The following is a 22,692-nucleotide window of genomic DNA, read 5'->3' on the forward strand; positions in this document are numbered from 1 at the left end:
AAGGCCTCCAGTGAAGCCATTCCCCAGATCCTGTTGTCATATCACAATTGTGAGACCTTGGTTAGAAGACCCTCCAGGGTTTTCTGGGGGAGGGGCTCTTCTTGGAATTCATACGGAATTCAAATATGTGCTCACTATATTAAAGGATCACTCACTATCTGACATACTATATAAATATAAATATATACATCTATATACAAATTATCTCATTTATTGTTTGTTTCTTCATTAGAATGTTTTGTTCACTGTCACATTCCTAGAGCCTAGAACAATGCCTGGCACATAGTAAGCCCTCAATAACTGCTTGCTGAATGAAAGAATGAACCATAGTAAGCATTTTGGGGAATATAAAGATGAATGAGGCACAGGACAGTCCTTTAAATAATTTTCAACTTATTAGAGAAAGCAAACACTGATTTCATGCATCCATTTTCCCAACAAATATTTAATGAGTATTTACTAAGTACCAGGCACCGCTCTGGAATTTAAACAGTGAATGAAATATATCCTGAACCCTATCTCAGAACCAGGAAAAGCTGAGCTTCTGAAAAATAGTGATGGTTTGATCTGCTCATTTGTGTGTATCTTATAACTAATCAGGTTTCCCTTTTTATATTTTTCACAAAGAAGTTCAGAGTTCACTAACCCAGATGTGGTCATCATGTTTGCATTTCTACTTTTCTATGTACAAACTTTGCCCTCTGACCGTTCTACACCATTTCCTTTTCCTCCAAGTTTTATTTTTCGCTTTTGGTTCTAGTTTTTTTCTATTTGTAAGAGAACAGCATTAAAAAAATTATAATCATGTAGTGCCTCAAATCCTTTAAGGAATGATGTAGAGCATGAAACCATACAAGTAAAAGTATTTTGGGTTTATTCGTAAATATATCACATGGGGAATTCCCTGGTGGTCCAGTGGTTAGGACTCAGTGCTTTCACTGCCATGGCCCGAGTTCAATCCCTGGTTGGGGAAGCCACAGGGTGAGAATCTACAATAGAACTATTGGAACTAGTAGGGGTTTTAACAAGGCCTCAGGAAACAATGTCAATATATAAAACAATTGTAATTCTATGTACTAGGAACAATTAAGAAATAATATTTTTAAAATCTCATTTACCAACATCAACAAATATTGAATACTTAGGGATAAATTTAACAAAATGTATACAAGACCTGGACAGTGAAAACCAAAATACATTGCTGAGACATTGAAGACCTAAAAAATTGGAAAGAAAACATATGTTCATGCATAAGGAGATTCATTATTAAAATGCTCATTCTTCTGAAACTGACCCACAGATTTAACACAAGCCCAATTAAAATCCTGGCAGATTCTGGAGAAATTGATAAGCTGATACTAAAATTTATACAGAAATGTAAAGGACTTAGAATAGCCAAAACAATTTTGAAATAGAGGAACAAAGTTGGACCTGAAGTCTTACTATAAAGCTACAGTAATTAAGAGGGTGTGGTATTGACATAAGAACAGACATACAGAGCAATTGGACAATAACGAGTCCAGAAATAGACTCACAGAAATATGGTCAATAAATTGTTGACAAAGATGCCAAGGTAATTCAATGGGAAAAGAAGAGTCTTTACAACTAACAGTGCTAGGACAATTGAACAGCAACATGAGTACATAAAAACAACACTGACCCTTACCTTATACCATATACATACAAAAGGAAATCTTAAAATTAATCATATACTTAAAAGTAAAAACTAGACTACAAAGCTTTTAGAAGAAAACATAGGAGAAATATTTTTGTAACTTTTGGATATATTTGAACACAAAAATCAACAATTATTAAAAGGAAAAATGGGTAAATATGGACATCATTAAAGTTAAAATCTTCTGCTTGTCAAAAGATACCATCAAGAAAATGAAAAGGTAATCCATAGAGTGATAAAAAATCTCAATACATATATCAGGCAAGAGATTGTTTCCAGTATGTTTCATAGTATGTTCCTTCTGTGTGTGTCTGCATCCTAATCTATTCTCCTCATCAGGACACTAAATCATATTGGATTAGAACCCACCTTAATGATCTCATTTAATTTAGTCACCTCTTCAAAGGCCCTATTTCCAAATGTAGTCACATTCTGAGATACTGGAGGTTAGGACTTAGACATGAATTTTGAGGGGACACAATTCAGCCTATCACATTTATTCAGCCAAACATACATTTTTATGTAATAAATTTATGGTGACTATAATATTGGTGAGGCTGAATTGGAATGCTACAGGACTCTCAAAAAATGATTGATCAAAAAACTTTGTGTCCACTTTGTGGATCCTAGCCCAATTAGAAAAAAAGAAAAATAAATAAAGTAAGGAAGACTGGTATAGAGGGGGAGAAGAGTGGGAAGATAGTTGCTTGAATGGTAACTTTCAAACAAAATTATTAAGTGATAAAATTTTGAAAGCTTAAGATTAGGCTTCCCACTATTGTCCTATTGTAAGGGAAGATTTGGAGGACACCCTTGCTGAGCCATAAATTTCCCAAGTGCTTAGGGCTGACACTACTGAAGTTATACCCCCTTGAAGTTGTTTTTTTTCAGAAGGAACCAAAAAGGTTATACTTGTGTTTCCTGGCATAAATAGAACTCTTCAAAAAGGTGGTTCTTGTTCAAGAAAAATAATAGGAAGATAAAAATCATTTCAGATGTCAAATGGGAAACCCAGTGAGTTGATTTTCTGTGACCACATTCCCATGGAGGGAAGAGGAGAGCATCTGAGGGGAAAAAAAATGGTGGGGGTGGGGTAGCTCATAGCAGGATAAAGGAAATCTCTCTTTTATTGATAGTCTCTTCAAAAAAGGTAAGAATGATTTCACCCTCTTAGAAGAATAGTTTGGGCTGAGCAATTACCTTTATAGCAAAGGTTAAACAATAGTGAACTCTACCTTTAGAATGAAATCATTAATAAAATCCCTTCTGAACTCTGAAATATGTTATTTAAGGCCAATTAAGATTTCTCAGCTAGTGACACCAATCCTCTGGCACCTTTGAAAGAGCATTAGCACACATGGAAGTGCGGGGGTAGGTGTACAGTGCTTCCCCATAGCTGTTGGAAAGTGAAGAAAAATCAATCCACTTACAGACACAGCAAGGATACCAGAGACACCTTCATCACTGTTCCCATTCCCACTCCAAACCTTGGAGTCCAAGACATCTCACTAAAAATCAAATTTGAATAATGACCACCTAGGCTTCGTAGCAGAGAAAGAGTATGAGGAACTTCACAACTGTTATTTGGGTTCACAGACACTGAGATTAGGAATATTATTTGGGAAACAGAGCTAGAGCAGGGAAGGGCTGACCTTTCTCTTGGAGGTGCTGGGAAGCTACCGTAAGGAGGGAGAGAATGGAGATACATGGGATTCATATTAAGGAACTGGTTTGAGGTGGCAGTATTAGAAGTTTTAAGTGTATGACACTGCATAAGACCAACCAAATGTCTTATTCAGTCCCAAGTGGGATGACCTTGGGTCCTGGTTTGTCTGAGACTGTTCCATTTACTCCAATTGTCCTAGTGTAATTATTAATTTAACCCCCCTTTCATGTTCAGTGCAGATGATAAGGTAATTATATAGTCACAGTAGTGCTAACAGACTTTCCCCAAATTCTACGATTCAGGGTGTAGGAGAAATGCAAAGGCCACACCTTCTAGAACATAATAAGTGACACGTAATCACCTGTAGGAAGAGAGCCCTTCTTACCTGTCTGGGTCAGGGAGACAGCAACAGTAGTTGCAGCAGCACTAGAGGCTGCAGAATGGAGTACAGCACCAGGGACCACAGAGGAAATCCTCCTGACTTCCAGGGAGATCACGGAAGCCATCTGGACATTGGCCGTAGGAAGTTAGAAGGCTTGGTGGGGGGGGTGGATGGGGACCTTAACATTCCTCACATTACTGGGTGGTAATCTGTTTAAAGCCATTGCTACTGGGATTTGCATATTCTCAGAGCTGGTTTCATGAGTGTGCAACCAGGACCCTGCCCTTAAAAGAACCCTGCTTTGGGGGTTTAATGTTCTGTGGTCACCACCTTGAAATTCTTAATAATGTTATCTTTGATACTGTATTTCATAAGTCTTTTTTTTTTTTTTTTTTTTTTTCGATATGTGGGCCTCTCACTGTTGTGGCCTCTCCCGTTGTGGAGCACAGGCTCCGGACGCGCAGGCTCAGCGGCCATGGCTCACGGGCCCAGCCACCTTGCGACATGTGGGATCTTCCCAGACCGGGGCACGAACCCGTGTCCCCTGCATCGGCAGGCGGACTCTCAACCACTGCGCCACCAGGGAAGCCCCATAAGTCATATTTCGACTTACAAAAATAGAGTATGTTCCAGGGACTTGGAGGCTCAGCTCACATTCGTTCTTCCTCCTGCTGCCTTCCTGCCTCCCCAGGGTGGGTTCTCAGTAGCCCAATCCCCTGCCCCCAAGTACCAGCCTGCTTGACCTCCCCACCCCTGCCCTCTGCCTCTGGAGGGGGCCCGGGTGCAAACACAGCGGGATCGAAGCTGAGGTGAGCATGGCAGCATGGTGGCAGCCATTCCTGATGGGGCTGGCATTACCTTGACTGCCCCCATCCCAGTACCGCACACGTCCTGCAACAGAGGTTGCCATTCCTTGGACATCAGCCGTGCACTGTGAGTGAGTTGGGACCGTGGGCCTGTGGGAAGGGGAGGATGACTTCCTCGCCCCCCAGCCTGGACACTGTGCTTGGTGGCAGGAGGGGGCGCCCTGCAGCTGGTGGGCTGCTTGCACACGTGACAAATTGCAGAGCCAGAGTGGAACCTCAGATGTCTGTGAGGGCTGCACTCACCTGGTGAGAATTCCCATGCCTGAGGGAGTGCAACATTAAATAGTAAATAAAAATACAAGGACAGGGGCTTCCCTGGTGGCGCAGTGGTTGAGAGTCCGCCTTCCGATGCAGGGGACACGGGTTTGTGCCCCAGTCCGGGAAGATCCCACATGCCGTGGAGCGGCTGGGCCCGTGAGCCATGGCCGCTGAGCCTGTGCGTCCGGAGCCTGTGCTCCGCGGCGGGAGAGGCCACAACAGTGAGAGGCCCGCCTACCGCAACAAAAAAAAAACAAGGACAGATTGAGAAAGAGAGCCAAAGGCAGGGAAAAGTGTTCTATTCTAATACCTTTAACGCCTTTTTTCTGCTTTTTGGACAAGTGGCCCACATTTCCCTTTTGCACTGAGACCCTCTAATTATGTAGTCATCCCTGTGTGTTCCCCTTAAGAAGCTGAGGTAGTAAATGTCTTTCAGAGAACAACCTGTATCCCTCAGCTGACAGACGAGTGTGTGTCTGTCTTGATAGTCCTGTGACATCTCTCTGCGGTGGATCCCACCTCCGAATCCAGTCCCCAACACCATCTGCATGCCTTGGAGATGCCTGCCTTTCTGTACCCCCGTTCTGCATCCTCGGTACCCCCCCTGCTCATTTCCAGTTATTGGCACCCCCTATCAGTCTTATCTGTTCAGTTGATTCACAGCTGTCTTGTAATTTGGGAACTCAGAATTCTCGCCCCTCTTCAGACATTTATAAAACATTTTGTATAATGCAAAGGATATGATATTTAGAGTCACATGTCCTGGATTTAATCCTGGCTCTGTTATTCACTAGATGTATAACCTTGGGTGATTTGCTTCACTTCCCTCAGCCTCAGTTTCCTTATCTGTAAAATGGGGAGCTAAACCCTGCTCTCCAGTACCTTGATTCCCCAGGTGCGTGGGGCATCCAGAATCAGATCCTGGTATCTTGGTGACTCAGGTCAGTACTTCTATAGCTGCTTTACTGGACGTACTGAAAGCCTTCATCCCCTTGTTCTTTATTTAGGTCAGAAAGCTTATCCAGGCTTCCTATCCTCTCTGTCAATTTTTTTAAAACTCCTAACCAGTTTCTTAGTCTCCATCCCAGGGCTTACCATATAGAGTCTCTCTCTTTCTCTACTCTTTTCCAAAAGACCTTGGAAAGTCAGTCTGGCATTGTATGGATTTTGGTTTGACCCCAAGATGTCTCTCCTTAGATAGCCACTCTGTTCCATGAACTGGAGGGAGGCAATAGGCAAATGAAGTCCCCCACCAGCCCCCGAAACACTCCTCTCACTCCAACCCCCTTGCCTCAGATTCCCAGACCCTGCCAGGAGCCAAGACCCTGAGTCTCCCCTTTTCACCAAGGGAGATTCAGCATCTTTGCTGTGTTTTGCTTTTTGCATTCTTTGCCCAACATCCTTTGGCCTGTGTGCAGGTTTAATTACATGGTCAGCTAATCACTGTAAAAATAAAGTTTGAAAAGAAACATTGTTTTTGCACGAGAAGACATCACATTTCCAAGAAGCACCGCTGCTAACAAGCTCAGAGCTAGAGACTGTGGAAGCATCCACACAGGCATGTATCTCCCTCCTCCCCTGGGAAGAAGACAGCAACAGCCAGCAGGCTGTCCCCATCGCTTTATAGGTGGGGAACCACAGGCATTCGGATGCTGAGTGATGCTCCTGGCAATCAGAGGGATTTTGTGAACGAGGCGCTCAAACATGGGCTGGCCTACTTCCCGCATGGTTTTACAAGGGACAGGATTTATGTCTTGGCTTTTCCTGTCAGAAGCCTCCCAGTCACCGTATGATGATGAGCCTAATCCCCAGGGATTTGGGTGTGAAAACAGAATGATTTTGGCTGCCCTCTTCTCCCCTCACGTCTCTACAGCAAAGGCAGTGTTCTTGAGTCAAGCAGGATTCCGAAATGAGGTCTGCACCTGGTTTTAAAACCAGCCTGGAGGAAATCTGCGTGATTATGGGTTTTAAGAAATGACCTTCCTGTGGTTCTGGCTCTCAGCTGAAAAAACCCACATGTTACTGGGTCAAGATTATTTGTGGTCTTTTGACTATATACAATGAGATAATCCCAGGAGAGAACAGTTGCGATCTTCACTTTTATTGCCTAGCACAGGGCCTGCCACAGTGTAGGAACTCACAAATTTGAGTTCAAAGGATGGATCTGTTCAGTCTTATCTGAGAGACAAGACAGGGAGATGCTTACAATGAGGGCCAAGGGCCCTGTCATGGGTAGAGGAATCCAAGAGCACTCAGCTATTTGGGTGCTTTTATGACATCCCTCATCCATCTATTCCACCATAAAGGCTGTGCCCCCTCCTCTCCATCTCCATGACCACTCCCTTAATTAAAGCCCTAATAATCGCTAGCCTGGACCATTGCAGAATTCTTCTATTCATCTGCTTCCAGCACTCACCAGCTTCTTCTACCATCCAGTGCATCCTTCAGACTGACATCAAAGTCCTCATTCCAAAATGCAAGGCTCATCATGACTCTCACCTGATTGCAACCCTTCAGTGCCTCCCTATTTCCCACTCCAGTGTTCTCAGCCCCTCACATCCCCAGAGTTTAAAAAAATCTCATTCTTGCTGAGCTTTGGATCTGCCCCATTGCCTCGCCTTTCTCTGAAGTGGAAGATCCCACACACTCTGAAGACAGAGTGCGTTGTGTGTAAAGAAGAGTCTGCCTGTCCTTGAGTTTGCTAGTGTGCATTATCAAAACAGTGGGGATGTATAATGTTGAATAGGCTTTGAACAAAATATACTGCCTACCCAGTGATTCTGATATTTCCTTCCAGAGACACATCATGGTGAAGAATAACTACCCTAGGAGAGAAAATCCATGCATTGCATACAAGCTTTTTCACGATCGGGTTCCTGCTGTCATCTGTGGCTTCATCTCCCACTGCTTGCCAGCTCACTGCATCCCTTGCGTCCCCATCAACTCTCTATGCTACTCATTGTGAACTGCCAGCAGCTCACCCACTCTACCGTGCTGTTTCTCGCCTTTATACCTTTGCAGGGACAATTTTCTCTGTTGGAGCCAACATTTACTGCATGCTTGCAATGTACTAGACACTATTTTAAGAGATTTACGTGTTTTAACACTTTTAGCCATCAGAACAATCCTATCAAGTACCACAATTGCTGCTCCTATTATAGAAAATGAAACTGAGGATCAGAGAGGTTAGGTAACTTATCCTAGTCTACAAAGCTTATGGTGATAGAACTAGGAATGGACTACAGGCACTTTGCTTCCAGACTGCATGTATGTAACACCTGAGCTACAGCTGTCTCTCCCATGGCTTCCTGGTGAACCCCTACTCATTCTTCAGTACTCCAGTGATGCACCACCTCCTCCCTGAGGTCTCTCCCGACCTCTTCAGGAAAAGTTGAGCATACCCTCTCGTGCCCCACTGAACCCTGCACATAACCTCTGCGATAGCTCTCAACATAATGGGAGACAATGACTGGTCCCATGCCCCACCCATGCACCCATGGGGATTTTTAAAAAAATATCTTTATTGGAGTATAATTGCTTTACAATATTGTGTTAGTTTCTGCTGTATAACAAAGTGAATCAGCTATATGTATACATATATCCCCATATCCCCTTCCTCTTGCGTCTCCCTCCCACTCTCCCTATCCCACCCCTCTAGGTGGACACAAAGCACCAAGCTGATCTCCCTCTGCTATGCAGCTGCTTCCCACTAGCTATCTATTTTACATTAGGTAGTGTATATATGTCAATGCCACTCACTCACTACATCGCAGCTTACCGTTCCCCCTCCCCGTGTCCTCAAGACCATTCTCTCCATTTCACCTCCGCATCTTTATTCCTGTCCTGCCGCTAGGCTCATCAGAATCTTTTTTTTTTTTTTTTTAGATTCCATGTATATGTGTTAGCATATGGTATTTGTCTTTCTCTTTCTGACTTACTTCACTCTGTATGACAGACTTTAGGTCCATCCACCTCACTACAAATAACTCAGTTTTGTTTCTTTTTATGGCTGAGTAATATTCCATTGTATATATGTGCCACATCTTTATCCATTCATCTGATGATGGATACTTAGGTTGCGTCCATGTCCTGGCTATTGTAAATAGAGCTGCAATGAACATTTTGGTACATGACTCTTTTTGAATTATGGTTTTCTCAGGGTATATGCCCAGTAGTGGGATTGCTGGGTCCTATGGTAGTTCTATTTGTAGTTTTTTAAGGAACCTCCATACTGTTCTCCATAGTGGCTGTATCAATTCACATTCCCACCAGCAGTGCAAGAGGGTTCCCTTTTCTCCACACCCTCTCCAGCATTTATTGTTTCTAGATTTTTTGATGATGGCCATTGTGACAGGTGTGAGGTGATACCTCATTGTAGTTTTGATTTGCATTTCTCTAATGATTAATGATGTTGAGCATTCTTTCATGTGTTTGTTGACAGTCTGTATATCTTCTTTGGAGAAATGTCTATTTAGGTCTTCTACCCATTTTTGGATTAGGTTGTTTGTTTTATTGATATTGAGCTGCATGAGCTGCTTGTGTATTTTGGAGATTAATCTTTTGTCAGTTGCTTCATTTGCAAATATTTTCTCCTGTTCTGAGGGTTGTCTTTTCGTCTTGTTTATGGTTTCCTTTGCAGTGCAAAGCTTTTAAGTATCATTAGGTCCCATTTGTTTATTTTTGTTCTTATTTCCATTTCTCTAGGAGGTGGGTCAAAAAGGATCTTGCTGTGATTTATGTCATATAGTGTTCTGCCTATGTTTTCCTCTAAGAGTTTGATAGTGTCTAGCCTTACATTTAGGTCTTTAATCGATTTTGAGTTTATTTTTGTGTATGATGTAAGAAGTTGTTATAATTTCATTCTTTTACATGTAGCTGTCCAGTTTTCCCAGCACCACTTATTGAAGATGCTGTTTTATCTCCATTGTATATTCTTGCCTCCTTTATCAAAGATAAGGTGACCATATGTGCATGGGTTTATCTCTGCGTTTTCTATCTTGTTCCATTGATCTATATTTCTGCTTTTGTACTAGTGTCATGCTGTCTTGATTACTGTAGCTTTGTAGTATAGACAGGGATCCTGATTCCTCCAGCTCCCCTTTTCTTTCTCAAGATTGCTTTGGCTATTTGGGGTCTTTTGTGATTCCATACACATTGTGAAATTTTTTGTTCTAGTTCTGTGAAAAATGCCATTGGCAATTTGATAGGGATTGCATTGAATCTGTAGATTGCTTTCAGTAGTATAGTCATTTTCAGTGTTGATTCTTCCAATCCAAGAACATGGTATATCTCTCCATCTGTTTGTATCATCTTTACTTTCTTTCATCAGTATCTTACAGTTTTCTGCATACAGGTCTTTTGTCCCCTTAGGTAGGTTTACTCCTAGGTATTTTATTCTTTTTGTTGCAGTGGTAAGTGGGAGTGTTTCCTTAATTTCTCTTTTAGATTTTTCATCATTAGTGTATAGGAATGCAAGAGATTTCTGTGCATTAATTTTGTATCCTGCTACTTTACTAGATTCATTGATTAGCTCTAGTAGTTTTCTGGTAACATCTTTAGGATTTTCTTGTATAGTATCATGTCATCTGCAGACAGTGACAGTTTTACTTCTTCTTTTCCAATTTGGATTCCATTTATTTCTTTTTCTTCTCTGTTTGCCGTGGCTAAAACTTCCAAAACTATATTATTCAACATAGTGTGAGAGTGGTGAGAGTGGGCAACCTTGTCTTTTTCCTGATGTTAGAGGAAATGCTTTCAGTTTTTCACCATTGAGAACAATGTTGGCTGTGGGTTTGTCATATATGGCCTTTATTATGTTGAGGTAGGTTCCCTCTATGCCTACTTTGGGGGAGTTTTTATCATAAGTCAGTGTTAAATTTTGTCAAAAGATTTTTCTGCATCTATTGAGATGATCATATGGTTTTTATCCTTCCATTTGTGAATATGGTTTATCATATTTGATTGATTTGCATATGTTGGAGAATCCTTGCATTCCTGGGGTAAACCCCACTTGATCATGGTGTATGATCCTTTTAATGTACTGTTGGTCTCTTTGCTAGTATTTTGTTGAGGAGTTTTGCATCTGTGTTCATCAGTGATACTGGCCTATAGTTTTCTTTTTTTGTGACATCTTTGCTTTTGGTATCAGGGTGATGAGGCCTCATAGAATGAGTTTGGGAGTGTTCCTCCCTCTGCTATATTTTGGAAGAGTTTGAGAAGGATAGGTGTTAGCTCATCTCTAAATGTTTGATAGAATTCACCTGTGAAGCCATCTGGTCCTGGGCTTTTGTTTGTTGGGAGATTTTTAATCACAGTTTGAATTTCAGTGCTTGTCATTCGTCTGTTTATATTTTCTATTTCTTCCTGGTTCAGTCTTGGAAGCTTGTGCTTTTCTAAGAATTTGTCCATTTCTTCCAGGTTGGCCATTTTATTGGCATATAGTTGTTTGTAGTAATCTCTCATGATCCTTTTTATTTCTGCAGTGTCAGTTGTTACTTCTCCTTTTTCATGTCTAATTCTGTTGTTTTGAGTCTTTTTCCTTTTTTTCTTGATGAGTCTGGCTAATGGTTTATCAATTCTGTTTATTTTCTCAAAGAATCAGCTTTTAGTTTTATTGATCTTTTCTACTGTTTCCTTCATTTCTTTTTCATTTATTCCTGATCTGATCTTTATGATTTCTTTCCTTCGGCTAAGTTTGGGGCCTTTTTTGTTCTTCTTCTTTCTCTAATTACTTTAGGTGTAAGTTTAGGTTGTTTATTTGAGATTTTTCTTGTTTCTTGAGGTTGGATTTTATCACTATATACTTCCGTCTTAGAAGCGCTTTTGCTGCATCCCATAGGTTTTGGGTCATTGTGTTTTCATTGTCATTTGTTTTTAGGTATTTTTTTATTTCCTCTTTGATTTCTTCAGTGATCTCTTGGTTATTTAGTAGCATATTTTTTGGCCTCCATTTGTTTGTATTTTTTACAGTTTAATCTCATAGTGTTGTGGTCAGAAAAGACACATGATATTATTTCAATTCTCTTAAATTTACCAAAGCTTGATTTGTGACCCAAGATATGATCTATCCTCAAGAATGTTCCATGAGCACTTGAGAAGAAAGTGTAGTCTGTTGTTTTTGGATGGGATGTCCTACAAATATCAATTAAGTCCATCTTATTTAATGTGTCATTTAAAGCTTGTGTTTCCTTATTTATTTTCATTTTGGTTGATCTGTCCATTGGTGAAAGTGAGGTGTTAAAGTCTCCTACGATTATTGTGTTACTGTCAGTTACCCCTTTTATGGCTGTTAGCACTTGCCTTATGCATTGAGGTGCTCCTATGTTGGGTGCATAAATATTTACAATTGTTATATCTTCTTCTTGGATTGATCCCTTGATCATTATGTAGTGTCCTTCTTTGTCTCTTGTAATAGTCTTTATTTTAAAGTCTATTTTATCTGATATGAGAATTGCTCCTCCAGATTTCTTTTGATTTCCATTTGCATAGACTATCTTTTTCCATCCCCTCACTTTCAGTCTGTATGTGTCCCTATGTCTGAAGTGGGTCTCTTGTAGACAGCATATATATGGGTCTTGTTTTCATATCCAGTCAGCCAGTCTATGTCTTTTGGTTGGAGCATTTAGTCCATTTACATTTAAGGTAATTATCAATATTTATGTTCCTATTACCATTTTCTTAATTGTTTTGGGTTTGTTTTTGTAGGTCTTTTCCTTCTCTTGTGTTTCCTGCCTAGAGAAGTTCCTTTAGCATTTGTTGTAAAGCTGCTTTGGTGGTGCTGAATCCTCTTAGCTTTTGCTTGTCTGTAAAGGTTTTAATTTCTCCATCAAATCTGAATGAGATCCTTGCTGGGTAGAGTAGTCTCGGTTGTAGGTTTTTCCCTTTCATCACTTTAAATATGTCCTGCCAGTCCCTTCTGGCTTGCAGAGTTTCTACTGAAAGATCAGCTCTTAACCTTATGGGGATTCCCTTGTACGTTATTTGTTGCTTTTCCCTTGCTGCTTTTAATATTTTTTCTTTGTATTTAATTTTTGATAGTTTGATTAATATGTGTCTTGGTGTGTTTCTCCTTGGATTTATCCTCTGTGGGACTCTCTGCGCTACTTGGACTTGATTGACTATTTTCTTTCCCATGTTAGGGAAGTTTTCGACTATAATCTCTTCAAATATTTTCTCAGACCTTTTCTTTTTCTCTTCCTCTTCTGGGACCCCTATAATTCGAATGTTCGTGCATTTAATGTTGTCCCAGAGGTCTCTGAGACTGTCCTCAATTCTTTTCATCCTTTTTTTTTTTATTCTGCTCTGCAGTTGTTATTGCAACTATTTTATATTCCAGGTCACTTATCTGTTCTTCTGCCTCAGTTATTCTGCTATTGATTACTTCTAGAGAATTTTAAATTTCAGTTATTGTGTTGTTCATCATTGTTTTTTTGCTCTTTAGTTCTTCTAGGTCCTTGTTAAAGGTTTCTTGTATTTTCTCCGTTCTGTTTCTAAGATTTTGGATCATCTTTACTATCATTACTCTGAATTATTTTTCAGGTAGACTGCCTATTTCCTCTTCATTTGTTTGGTCTGGTGGGTCTTTACCTTGCTCCTTCATCTGCTGCATATTTCCCTGTCTTCTCATTTTGTTTAACTTACTGTGTTTGGGGTCTCCTTTTCGCAGGCTGCAGGTTTGTAGTCCCGTTGTTTTTGGTGTCTGCCCCCAGTGGGTGAGGTTGTTTTAGTGGCTTTTGTAGGCTTCCTGGTGGAGGGGACTGGTGTCTGTGTTCTAGTGGGTGGGGCTGGATCTTGTCTTTCTGGTCAGCAGGGCTGCATCAGGCAGTGTGTTTTGGGGTGTCTGTGAACTTAGTATGATTTTAGGCAGCCTCTCTGCTAATGGATAGGGTTGTGTTCCTGTCTTGCTAGTTATTTGGCATGGGCCATCCACCACTGGAGCCTGCTGGCCATTGGGTGGAGCTGGGTTTTAGTGTTGAGACAGAGATCTCTAGGAGAACTCTCACTGATTGATATGTGGGGCTAGGAGGTCTCTGGTGGTCCAATGTCCTGAACTTGGCTCTCCCACCTCGGAGGCTCAGGCCCGACACCAGACTGGAGTACCAAGACCCTGTCAGCCACATGGCCAGGTACGTGGGGATTTTCTTGCCTTTCTGAGGTCTTCTGCCAGCATTCAGTAGGTGTTTCTGTAGGAGTTGTTCCACATGTAGATGTATTTTTGATGTATTTATGGGGAGGAAGGTGATCTCCACGTCTTGCTCCTCCTCCATCTTGAAGGTGCCCCTGCAATAGGAGACTCCACTGAAGATCCCAACCTCCGCAAGAGCTAGAGGTGCAGAGGCACCTTTTTCAGAGGGTTTGCAGCTTGCTTTTTTTTTTTTTCCTTTTCCTTTGTACTTCATGCTTATTCACAGGGTGCTTCATGCCGAGGCCTTACACCCAGCACTCCAGATTAGAGTGCCTAGTGAGAAATGGCTGTGCTGATGCCTCAGCTTGGTGGGCCAGGCACCCATGGGGATTTTATCTGTATGTCTCTAGTACCTAGGCTGGCACATCCTAGATGTACAATAAAGTTTTGTTGAATGGAATTTCACACTGTTAACATATGAATCATTTCCTTTTTTAGCCTCAGCTTTGTGAATCAGCTCTGCCTCTCAGTTATCCTCAGCACCCTTCTTCTGGAATATGTTTTTAACTGTAGAGAACATAAGAGCAAACTTTCCAGCAATGGGAGGACTCTTCACATTCAACTCTAGTTAAATCAGCAACATGTAAGTGGGCCTCAGAATTACTGAGGCCAGTGTCACCCAGCTTCACAAAATGTGCTTTATTTCTTCAGTCAGGACATCCATGACATGTTATAGGCATAGCTCCATTCTCCCAGAGAAGGAGCTGCTGCCCTGAGTTTATAAATTTCTGTTCCCCTTATCTATCACTACAAATCAAACCACCCTAAACCTTACTAATCTCTCGTGGTCATGAATCTACAAATGAGGCCAGGCTCAGCAGGGACAACTCATCTTATTCCATGTGAAGCCTGGGGCATCTGGTGAGACTGGCTGCGGGCACATCTCCCTCCTCCTGCATCTCAGGGCCACTCTGTGTGGCCTCTGCCTGTGCTCTTTCTAGCCCGGTAGGCTCACAGTTGTTAGACATCTTTCATGGCAATTTGTTTCACAGGGTGAGTGCTCCAAGACTCCCAGGCTGAAGCTCCATGTCTTCTTATCACTTGGTCACAGAATTGCAGAGCATCATTGCCACCGCATTCTATTGATCAAGCAAAACACTAAGCTCAGCCCAGATTCAAGGGAATAGAAATTAGACTCTCTGTCTCAATAAAATGAGTAGCAAAGAGTTTGAAGCCATTTTTAATTTACCACAATACCCAAAGCCAAAGAACAAGTAAAGCATCAATTAAAATGGACATTGGGGTACAGAATGTGGTTATTTAGAAACTCAGGACAATAGAAGACCCATACGATATGAGAAGACCTGAACACAGAAGAAGGGACACAGCAAGAGTCCAAGGAAAGAGCTTAAGGGCTACTCCTCTGAGCTTCACATTTGTCTGTGAGATTTTCTCATAATGAGAAAAACAATGAAAGCCAACATTTACTAAGTATTTGCTATACATTTTCTCTTTTAAGAGGTTTAAATTTACTAACTCATTTAATCCTCTTAATTGAAAACTGGAGCCCTATGAAGTCAAATAACATAAGCCACATAGCTAGAAAGCTGTGGAGCTAGAATTCCAGCTTTGATGGTCTATCTCCAGAGCTGATGTGTTTAAGGCCATCCCATATACCTTTCTATCAATATTTCTAAGATCGAGGGCATTTTCTCCACACATGGACCAATGTGTGGAGAGAGCATCTTCTCAAGCTTTGGGTCATGTCTTAGTCTTTAACTTAAACAGAGATTTTTATCACATTTATCTGGGATAAGGCCTGAGCATATATACTTCCCGCATGATTCTAAAGGGTGGCCAAGGTGAAAGATAACTGGGCTAAGCCACATTCTCTGAGACCCCACATTCCAAAAGTTAGCCCTGGTTTTGATTTGATTTGATCATGACACCGAGGACCCTAACTTAAGTTAGGCTTACCAAGTGAGTGAAGCTAGTGCTGTACTCGCATGTGAATAGGTGAATCTCTCCCCCCACCTCTCCTCCTCTGCCTTGCAGCAGTTCATTTCTTGCTCAGCACCTTCTCCAGAGCCTGGAAGCCCCATGAGAACAGGGACTGTGTCTGACTTGTTCTGCACTCCACCCCCAAGCATCTGACACACTTCCCGGCATGTCGCAGACACCTAGTAAAGAGGTGTTGAATTAACAAGCAGATGACTCACTAGCACTTGTCTACAAGGGTCTATGTGATGGAAAAAGCAAGGACTTTGGAGTCAGGAAGACCCAGGTCATAATCACAGTTTTAAATTTCAAGAGAGTTTCAGGGATGCTCTAAAGTGTGTTAGACAAAAATAACATCAGGATTACCTTGCAAAGTCTTTATAATGGTGCCTCGAGTAAGGCTAATACAGCCAGTATTTCTTCCAGAAACAGACCTCTGTTTCTCCAGTTGAGCAATAGACCAACATGGCTTGCATTTCAGAGACAAGTCATAAGAAAATAGCTACCTTTAAATCCTGGAATCATCCTCAGCTTGGCACGTTACTTCATCTCTGAGCAGCACATGGGGATGGAGACCCCCTGGGCCAATAGCAGTCACAGCTCCCTGAGGGTGGAATGAGAAGATGAATGGCCTGCACCACTTAAATTGTGTATGAGTGTCATTTTTATTACATATTTGATATTAATATACAATTTTAATATGTTGTTATTTTAAATTTTGTTTTATTTCATTTTATTTGCCTTCATGGACATCGAATGCTCAGATAAATTCCCAGTTCGTTCTTTGTCAAGCAATATGGCAGATCTGGTCTGAAAACAAAACAAGAAAGGGAGAAAGGGAACCACGGGAACTGTAAGAAAGAGCAAAGGAACCAGCACAGGACAAGAAAACAGAGACGTGCTTTGGACAGCGCACTCTCTCTTTTCTGATTTGCTCCGACAAAACTCCTTTGAGAATTCTATCCTGTTTTCTCCATTTAATTAACAAAATGCTCTTGCAGTGTTAATATATGCCAGGCACTATTCTAAGTGCTTTGTAAATATTATCGCATTCAATAATCATAATACCCCCATGAGGATATTATTACTCTCATTTTACAGAGGAGGAGACTGAGGCATAGAGAGGCAAAATCGTTGGTCCAAGGTCACTAGCTACTAAGAGCCAAAGCTGGGACTCCATGCTCTTTACTGCGACTCTAAGCTGGCCCCCATTTTCCACACTGGCATTGCCCTGGACCCTCACCGTCTGTCACACGCTCCATTCACTGCCTCCGTACTGATCTCCTGTCTTCCGTCTCCTCACCCTCAATCCATCCTATAAACTTCCATTCTTCCCATGGTCTAATGAACATGCTTAAATGCCAATCTGAAGATGCAGCCTCTACTGTCATACCTAGAGTAGGATTTGCCTAATTAAATTTCTCAGAACTAACATTACAGGATATGGGACAAGCTTTTTTGGGAAATGCTGTATGCGTGTCTTCTTCTTGGGGAGGGAGGCCTCGTATAGGGGTGGGGGAGTGGGAGATACACACTACTGGGTGTAAGACAGACTCAGGGACGTATTGTACAACACAGGGAATATAGCCAATAATTTTTAATAACTGTAAATGGAGTGTAACCTTAAAATTTGTAAAAAAATAAAAATGTATTTTAAAAGAGGTGCTGTGGAGCCTCAGAGCAAAGAACTCACCTTAGTTTCACCCAGCATTTCCCAAATTCACCGGAGTGCAGACAGTTTGTGTTAGTGCAGATAGTGTTAGTTTCAGGTGTACAGCATAGTGATTCAAGATTTTTTTGCAGATTATATTCCATTATAGATTATTATAAGATATTGGGTATAATTCCCTGTGCTATACAGTAAATCCTTGTTGCTTATCTATTTTATATATAGAAACCTGTATCTGTTAAATCCCCTACTCCCTGTCTCCCTTTCCCCTTTGGTAACCATAAGTTTGTTTTCTATGTCTGTGAGTCTGTTTCTATTTTGTATGTATTATTTTTTAGATCCCACATATAAATGATACCATATAGTATGTGTCTTTCTCTGTCTGCCTTATTTCACTATGCATAATATTCTCTAGGTTCAACCATGTTGCTGCAAATAGCATTATTTCATTCTTTTTTATGGCTGAGTAACATTCCATTTTATATATATATATATACACACACACCACATTTTCTTAAGCCATTCATCTATTGATGGGTACTTGGGTTGCTTCCATGTCTTGGCTATTATAAATAGTGCTGCTATAAACACTGGGGTGCCTGTATCTTTTTGAATTAGAGTTTTTGTTTTGTCCAGATATATACCCAAGAGTGGAATTGCTGGATTATATGGTAGCTCTATTTTTAGGTTTTTCAGGAACCGTCATACTGTTTTCTGTGCCATCTCCTTTCTTTCCTCTGTGCTTTGCTTCTGTCATTTCCTCTGCCAGGAATGCCCCCTCCTTTCTCCCCAGTAAACTCCTAATCATTAAAAAAACCAGTTCCAATATTCCCCCCTCTCCACAGCCTTTCCCACTTGGCCCACTTTCCCTCACTGCACAACATGTTTAATACCAATCTCCTCTGGCTCCTCAGAGATCTTTATCATATCACTCTTTCTTTTAAAGCTATCATGTTTCTATTACTCTTCCTTTATCTATTATATCACTTTTTAAAAAAAGCCATAATTATTGAATATGCAGTATATGCTAAGCTCTGTGCTAAATATCTTATGTGAATTTTTTCATTTATATTTCATAAAACCTTTGAATTAGATATTATAATTGTTGTTGTTATTGTTTCTATTATTTGCATTTTAGTGAAAAGGAATCTGAGGTTCAGAGAAGACATAAACCTAAGGTCACTTAGCTCATCCATCATTGGATTTGAACCCAGGTCTTCTTGGGAACCCATGGGATTCATGTTAATTCCACCTGTCGGTCTTCTTCCCTGTAATGTGATGTTTAAGAGCACAGGCCCTTCTTACTCATTTCTCTACCCTTAACTTCTAGCACAGGACCGAAGAAGAATGTAATAACTACTTGTTTCATAAATGAACAACTATGGGTGGGAAGTGATCCAAGTGAGACTCTCCAGCCTTAACAATTCTTTCCCCCTGACCTCCACCCCATCAAGTGAGACCCTTTTGTCTGACCTTTACCCTCTGACCACAGAGAGAAGTAACCTGCAGAATGTTGGCTCCACAGCCCTCATCAGAGAAGGGATGAGCTTTGGGTCTCAGATATTTTGCTAAGACTGTTAAAGTTAATATTTATCAAGTATCAGTACTTCCAGTGTGCCAGGTACTGTTCTAAGTGTTTTTCATGCATATTCATTGTTCCCATCCTAATGTAGGTGCTGTTATGACTCCCATCTTATAGATGAGAAAACTGAAGCACAAAGAGATAAAGAGAGCTGCCCCAGCTCCCACAGCTAGTGAGTGGTACAGCCAGCATTCCAAGGCAGACAATCTGGCCCCAGAACCCACCCTCTCACTCACTACTCTATACAGCCTTCCAACAGCCCATGCAAAGAGAAAATAAGAACAACACCCAGATAAAAAAATGAAGTTTCTGTTCTGTTTTGGAATTTGGGTGGTCGGTTGACTGATTTCCTCAATGGATCTATTACTGGCTTGACCGCATTTCCAAGGAACCCCACTGAGGTGGGTCCCCTGATCAGTGTGAGATTATATTAAACAACAGGGTGATGTCTCTCCGTGTCTCTGTCTCTTTCTGTCTCTGATTCTTTCTGTCGCTCTCTTTCTGCTGACCCCCTCAAGCCTTTCTGTTCTTTCTCCCTCTTTTTCTCTCTCTGACTCCTTTCCCAGTCCCATAGCTCAACACACACCCTTAATAACTTGGGAGATTCACTCCTTAAAAAAAAAAAAAAAAAAAAAAGACTTTAGGCTTTACAAGCAAATTTATTTTGGTAGAAGTGGGTGAGAGGAAATCTGCCTGTGTTTGTGGAGGGATTATATTGGAGGGGCAGAAACAGGGAGCCATGTCAGGGGAAATGCAGCCTCCAGAGCTGGAATGAGCCTGTAGCCAATTGGATAATAACTGTGTCATTTATTACCTTATTGTCTCAATTGTGTCTTTTGAATTTCCTGACTCTTAATCCAAGAAATCTCTTCTCAATGCTCAGGTAGTAAATTATTTATCTGCCTTTCTTCCTCTTTCAGTAAACCTCGTTTCCCTGTGGGAATGCTGCAGTTACTAGCAACTTGCCCCAGACAGAGCACTGTAGAGCAGAGCTGGGGCGCTTAACCCTGAGCCTTCCCAGGGAGGTCAAGTCATGATGATCAGTTCCAGGAAGGCTGTGCTGAGTGGTAAGTAAGAGCCCACACTTTAGAACCAGACTGTAGATCCAGATTCCAGCTCTGCCCCATACAGACCATGGGTTCTGGGATGAGTAACTCGATTTTCTCATCTCTAAAATGGGAATGATAATAATCTCCAACTTGTAAGGCTGTGAGGATTGTATGTATTACATACGAACTGCACTTAGAAGAGTTCTTGGCACATCGTAAATGCTTTGTAGTGTTTGCTTTTGCTGTTATTGTGATTCTTATTGGTAGAAGGAGTAATTGTTGGTGAGAAGGGCTGGTTAACAGGGAAAGAATTCTCTAAAAACTTTCCATTTATTTTTATTGACCCTCCTTGGTTTTACCTCATCAAACATTTCTTGATCAGTGTCTGACTTAATGCTGAGGATTCAAAAAGAAATAAGACCCCAAATTAAATAAATAAGTAAATAAATAAGAGATAGATAAATAGATAGATAGATAGATGATAGATAGATAGATAGATAGATAGATAGATACATACATACATACATACATACATACATAGAGGCTGTCCCATCACCCAGAGGGTTAATCCTCCTTGAGAAGTTGGGCATATTAACAGGCCACTCCAATAAAGTGTGTTACCTGCTTAGATAGATGAATGCAGAGCATTCAGGGACACCTCATTGAGAGGAGAATGTCCAGTCTCAAAGTACACCAAAGATGAGTAAGATGGGAGTAGGTGAATTGAGGTAGGAATGGAATTCCAGGGTGAGATCATGACATGAGCACAGCATGGTACAGGAAAATAGTCCACTGTCAGTGAGGCACTAAAACCATGAGATATTGTCAGATCACAGCAGAGAGTTTAGGAGATGAGGCGGGTACGTGGAGGGCCAAATCATGGATGGAGTGACAAATATTCTTGGAATTTAACTTGGTTTGTTCCAGGAAAAATCCCAAAGAAACTCACAGTTCTTATCTCAGGTAATAAAACCTCAGATAAATGGTTTCCTCATTCATATCCTGAAAAGAGCTCTCTCTCTCTCTCTTTTTTTTAATATCTTTATTGGAGTATAATTGCTTTAAAATGTTGTGTTAGTTTCTCTTGTACAGCAGACTGAACCAGCTATAAGTATACATATATCCCCATATCCCCTCCCTCTTGAGCCTCCCTCCCACCCTCCCTATCCCACCCCTCTAGGTGGTCACAAAGCATCAAGCTGACCTCCCCGTACTATGCAGCAACTTCCCACTAGCCATCCATTTTACATTTGGTAGTGTATATATGTCAATGCTACTCTCACTTTGTCCCAGCCTCCCCTACCCCCTCTGTGTCCTCAAGTCCATTCTATACATCTGTGTCTTTATTCCTGCCCTGCCCCTAGGCTCATCAGTACCATTTTTTAGATTCCTATATGTGCGTTAGCATATGTTATTTGTTTTTCTCTTTCTGACTTACTTCACTCTGTATGACAGACTCTAGGTCTATCCACCTCATTACAAATAGCTCAGTTTCGTTTCTTTTTATGGCTGAGTAATATTCCATTGTATATATGTGCCACATATTCTTCATCCATTCATCTGTCAATGGACATTTCAGTTGCTTCCATGTCCTGGCTATTGTAAATAGAGCTGCAATGAATATGGTGGTACATGTCTCTTTTTGAATTATGGTTTTCTCAGGGTATATGCCCAGTAGTGGGATTGCTGGGTCCTATGGTAGTTCTATTTTTAGTTTTTTAAGGAACATCCATACTGTTCTCCATAGTGGCTGTATCAATTTACATTCCCACAAACAGTGCAAGAGGGTGCCCTTTTCTCCACACCCTCTCCAGCACTTATTGTTTGTAGATTTTTTGATGATGGCCATTCTGACTGGTGTAAGGTGATACCTCATTGTAGTTTTGATTTGCATTTCTCTAATGATTAGTGATGTTGAGCATCTTTTCATTTGTTTGTTGGCAATCTGTATGTCTTCTTTGGAGAAATATCTATTTAGGTCTTCTGCCCATTTTTGGATTGGGTTGTTTATTTTTTTGATATTGAGCTGCATGAACTGCTTGTATATTTTGGAGATTAATCCTTTGTCAGTTGCTTCGTTTACAAATATTTTCTCCCATTCTGAGGGTTGTCTTCCAAAAAGAGCTCTCTTGAGAAACAATAGATGATTCTCAGTGGCTATTATTAGAAGGTGATTACTTTACCCCAGTAGGGAAGTCCATTCCCAGCTTGGGCCTGGCTTGGACTTGGAGAGAGGATTCTGGATGTTCTAGTTATCTATTGCCACCTAAAAGAACACTCCAAAGCTTAGTGGTTTAAAGCAAAAATTTATTATCATGTTTTGTGATTCCATGGATTGACTTAGCTCAGCTAAGGGATTCTCACTTAGTGTTGCTTGTGAGATTGCACTTGAACGTTGGCTGGACTACAGTCATCTGAACGCT

At 41.1% G+C, this 22,692-nt stretch overlaps 1 long non-coding RNA gene across 1 annotated transcript in view; it reads left to right on the forward strand.

Annotated features, from left to right (window-relative positions):
- LOC132494011 (uncharacterized) overlaps positions 1 to 20,269 on the forward strand; it is a 55,395-nt gene extending 35,126 nt beyond the window's left edge. The window contains exons 4-5 of the long non-coding RNA XR_009533036.1: positions 14,470 to 14,614; positions 20,141 to 20,269. This is a non-coding gene — a long non-coding RNA (uncharacterized LOC132494011). The remainder of the gene's footprint in view (positions 1 to 14,469; positions 14,615 to 20,140) is intronic.
- Positions 20,270 to 22,692: the final 2,423 nt, after the last annotated feature.

The sequence above is a fragment of the Mesoplodon densirostris genome, chromosome 7, assembly GCF_025265405.1.
Source record: "Mesoplodon densirostris isolate mMesDen1 chromosome 7, mMesDen1 primary haplotype, whole genome shotgun sequence".
Taxonomy (NCBI): Eukaryota; Metazoa; Chordata; class Mammalia; order Artiodactyla; family Ziphiidae; genus Mesoplodon; species Mesoplodon densirostris.